Here is a 5070-nt window from a genome sequence, read left to right on the forward strand (position 1 = left end):
CAGATAAACCACCCTGAACCACTCAATTAGATTCCAGGCTGTAACACACCCCAGAATATCTGTTATTCTGGATATAAACCACCCTGAAACCCGCGATTAGATAGCAGGCTGTAAATCACACCGGGATGTCTGCTGTTCTGTATATAAACCACCCTGAACCCCATGATTAGATTCCAGGCTGTAACTCACTTCAGGTTGTCTGTTATTCTGTATATAACCCACCCTGAACACCTCGAATCGATTCCAGGCTGTAACCCACTCCGGGCTATCTGTTATTCTGTATATAACCACCATGAACACCTCGATTCGATTCTAGGCTGTAACTCACACCGGGCTATCTGTTATTCTGGTTATGAACGACCCTGAGCCCGCCGATTAGATTCCAGTCTGTAACTTCCTGTCAGGGTTGAAAGGGAAGGCTGGTAGTTATTGGGAATGCTGGCTGACTAAAGAAATTGAGGGTTTCGTTCAGAAAAAGAAGGAAGCATGTGTCAGGTATAGACAGGATAGATCGAGTGAATCATTAGAACAGTATAAAGGAAATTGGAGTATACTTAAGAGGGAACTCAGGAGGGCAAAACGCGGACATGAGATAGCTTTGGAAAATAGAATTAAGGAGAATCCAAAGTATTTTTTACAAATATATTAAGGACAAAGGGTAACTAGAGAGAGAATAGGGCCCCTCAAAGATCAGCAAGGCGGCCTTTGTGTGGAGCCACAGAAAATGGGGGAGATATTAAATGAATATTTTGCATCAGTATTTACTGTGGAAAAGGATATGGAAGATGTAGACTGTAGGGAAATGTATGGTGACATCTTGCAAAATGTTGCAGATATGCAGAGGAGGAAGTGCTGGATGTCTTGAAATGGCTAAAGGTGGATAAATCCCCAGGACCTGATCAGGTGTAACTGAGAACTCTGTGGGAAGCTAGAGAATTGTTTGCTGGGCCTCTGGCTGAGATATTTGTATCATCGATAGTCACAGGGGAGGTGCCAGAAGACTGGAGGTTGGCAAAAGTGGTGCCACTGTTAAAGAAGGATGGTAAAGAGAAGCCAGGGAACTATAGACCGGTCAGCCTGACCTCGGTGGTGGGCAAGTTGTTGGAGGGAATCCTCAGGGACAGGATGTACATGTATTTGGAAAGGCAAGGACAGAGTCGGGATAGTCAACATGGCTTTGTGCGTGGGAGATCATGTCTCACAAACTTGATAGAGTTTTTGAAGAAGTAACAAAGAAGATTGATGAGGGCAGAGCAGTAGATGTGATCCATATGAACTTCAGTAAGGCGTTCGACAAGGTGCCCCATGGGAGACTGATTAGCAGGTTAGATCTCTTGGAATACAGGGAGAAATAGCCATTTGGATACAGAACTGGCTCAAAGGTAGAAGAAAGAGGGTGGTGGTGGAGAGTTGTTTTTCATTCTGGAGGCCTGTGACCAGTGGAGTTTCACAAGGATCAGAGTTGGGCCCTCTACTTTTTGTCATTTATATAAATGATTTGGATGCGAGCATAAGAGGTACACTTAGTAAGTTTGCAGATGACACCAAAATTGCAGGTGTAGTGGACAGCGAAGAGGGTTTCCTCAGATTACAACAGGATCTGGACCAGATGGGCCAATGGGCTGAGAAGTGACAGATGGAGTTTAATTCAGATAAATGCGAGGTGCTGCATTTTGGGAAAGCAAATCTTAGCAGGACTTCTACATTTAATGGTAAGGTCCGAGGGTGTGTTGCTGAACAAAGAGACCTTGGAGCGCAGGTTCATAGTTCCTTGCCAGTGGAGTCGCGGGGAGATAGGATAGTGAAGAAGGCATTTTGAATCCTTTCCTTTAATGGTCAGAGTACCGATTACAGGAGTTGGGAGGTCATGTTGCGGCTATACAGGACATTGGTTAGGTCACTCTTGGAATATTGCATGCAATTCTGGTCTCCTTCCTATCGGAAAGATGTTGTGAAACTTGAAAGGGTTCAGATAAGATTTACAAGGATGTTGCCAGGGTTGGCGGATTTGAGCTACAGGGAAAGGCTGAACAGGCTGGGACTGTTTTCCCTGGAGTGTCAGAGGCTGAGGGGTGAACTTATCGAGGTTTACCCTGGTGTAAGGGAGTCCAGAACTAGAGGGCATAGGTTTAGTTTGAGAGGGGAAAGATATGAAAGAGACATAAGGGACAACTTTTTCACGCGGAAAGTGGTACGTTTATGGAGTGAGCTGCTAGAGGAAGTGGTGGAGGCTGGTACAATTGCAACATTTAAGAGGAACTTGGATGAGTATATAAATCGGAAGGGTTTGGAGTGACATGGGCCAGGTGCTGCCAGGTGGAACTAGATTGGGTTGGGATATCTGATCGGCATTGACAGGTTGGAGCGAAGGATCTGTTTCCTTGCTGTACATCTAGATGATTCTATGACACTATAACTCACTGCGGGCTGCCTGTTATTCTGCATATGAACCACCCTGAAACCCTTCATTAGATTCCAGTCTGTAACTCACTCTGGGGTATCTGTTATTGTACACATAATCGTCCTGAATCCCCTTGATAAAATTCCAATCTGTAACTGACTTCCAATTTTAAGGGACTGTGTACATTAGCCACTTCAATCGTTTGATTAGATTCCAGTCTGTATCACACTCCTGGGTATCTGTTATTCTGTATATTAACCATTCAATCCAAAGCTGTTAAAATTGTTCACAGTGTTCAGGGATGTGTATGTGAGGTGCATTAGTCAGGGGTAAATGTGGGGAAATGGATCTGGATGGGTTATTCTTCTGTGGGTCAGTGTGGTCTTGTTGGGCTGAAGGGCCTGTTTCCCCACGGTCGGGATTATGTGAATCATCCGGAACCCTCTCGATTAGATTCCAATGTGTAACTCACTTCCATCTATGTGTGACTGGCATGTTTCAAAAACACCCCAAAACCTTCAATTCTATTCCACTTCGATAAACACGAGGAGCTGCATTTTGGGAAAGCAAATTTGAGCAGGATTTATACACTTAATGGTCAGGTCTGTGGGAGAGTTGCTGAACAAAGAGACTTTGAAGTGCAGGTTCGTAGCTCCGTGAGAGTAGAGTGGCAGGTGGATAAGATAATGAAGGCAGCGTTTGGTTTGCTTTCCTTCATTGGTCAGAGTTTTGAGTATAGGCATTGAGAGGTCATGTTGTGGCTGGACTGGACATCGGTTAGGCCACTGTTGGAATATCGCGTGCAATTCTGGTCTCCTTCCTATCGGAAGGATGTTGTGAAATTTGAAAGGGTTCAGAAAAGATTTACAAGGAGGTTGCCAGGGTTAGAGGATTTGAGCCACAGGGAGAGGCTGAATAGGCTGGGGCTGTTTTCCCTGGACCATCAGAGGCTGAGGGGTGACCTTATCAAGGTTTATAAAATCATGACGGGCATGGATAGGAGAAATAGACAAAGTCTTTTCCTCGGTGTAGGGGGGTCCAGAACTAGAGGGCAGAGGTTTAGTGTGAGAGGGGAAAGATATGAAAGAGACCTAAGGGGCAACTTGTTCACTCAGAGGGTGGTACATGAATGGAATGAACTGTCAGAGGAAGTGGTGGAGGGTAGTACAATTGCAACATTTAAAATGCACCTCGACGGGTATGTGAATGGGAAAGCTTTGGAGGGAGATGGTCCAAGTGCTTAAAAAAGAGTCTAGAGTAGGTTAGGATATCTGGTTGGCATGGACGGGTTGGACCAAAGGGTCTGTTTCCATGCTGTACATCTCTACGACTGTATGACTCCGTGATTTTGTGACTCACTACTTGTCATCTGTTATTCTGTATGTAAACCACCCTGAACCCCTCGATTAGATTCCAGTCTGCCCCTCACTCCTTGGGTATCTCTTCTGCTGTATGTAAATCCTAAACCCCTCAATTAGATTCCAGTCTGGAACTCACTCCTGGGGATCTGTTATTGGATCTGTGAAATGATCCTTGTTGGATGTTAGACTGAAAACAAGATAAACTAAATGGTCAAATGTTACATTGGAAGCAAGAACATACAAAGCTGTTGGTTCATTTCTGTTCTGTTATATATCTCAAAGTTTCACATTGGGCTGAATTTCTGTCACAATGGGGAAAGTATCAAAAGCTGTTTACTGTCCTGCATGAACGCATCATCATAACATGAATTCTCTTGCAAGATAGGAAATGGAGACAGCTTCTGGAAGGTGTCTGTACCCCTGTGTGTGCTTCTGTGTGTCTGTGATTCTGTGTGCATGTTCAATGTTTTATATATTTTCAAACTGTATTGATGTTGCCAGTCTCTCTTGCTTTTCCTTATTTATAAACTCAATGTTGTCGTTTTGCTGATATAAAATGGTTGCTGTGGACAAATCTAAAATGTCTGCCTGACTGATTTGTGTCAGGAATACTTTCAGCAAGGGAGAGGGGGCAATGTGTCAAAAGCAATTTCCATTCATTGATGCCAGCAGAGATAGGAAATGGAGACAGCTCTTTGAAGGTGGTTAAAATGTAAATCCCAGAACCTGTTTACAGTGAATGTGGAGAGACGATGTGACATTCCAGTAAGGTCTGCCTTACTTTCCAAGCTCCTAATATATGAGAGAAACATAATATACAAAACCTGATAGAGCTCAGTCACTGACTTGTAGATTTGCAGCGTTGGATCAGAATAATGCCTGGCGAGGCGTTATCCCAAAGTGAAGGGTTTCTCAAATCCCACACTGACCTTCTGTGGGTTCAAATTGTGTTGTCTACAAATAAAAGAAAATAATGTACCTGCAATTGAACAAAACTCTTTCTGGAACTTTGTGCATCTGTTAGTTTAAGTTTCTTTCAACAGGATTGAAGATAAATTAAAGAGTGAGAGATAGGTGGCACTGTAACCAGAATGGCAGTGCAGTATTAAAGGTATTTTAATACTTTCAGTTAAAGGGGAAAACAAAGGAGGATAGTCTTCAAACAAGGAAACTTGGGAGTCAGTAAAGTTGTGTAGTTTGTGACTGCATTATGTTTGCGTGAGTCAAGATTTGAAACCAGTTGGCCAATAGTACACTTTGTGACTCACTCCCAGTTACAAGTTATTTCACATAAAAAGGTTAACATAT

The sequence above is a fragment of the Chiloscyllium punctatum genome, unplaced genomic scaffold (genome assembly GCF_047496795.1).
Source record: "Chiloscyllium punctatum isolate Juve2018m unplaced genomic scaffold, sChiPun1.3 scaffold_211, whole genome shotgun sequence".
Classification (NCBI taxonomy): Eukaryota; Metazoa; Chordata; class Chondrichthyes; order Orectolobiformes; family Hemiscylliidae; genus Chiloscyllium; species Chiloscyllium punctatum.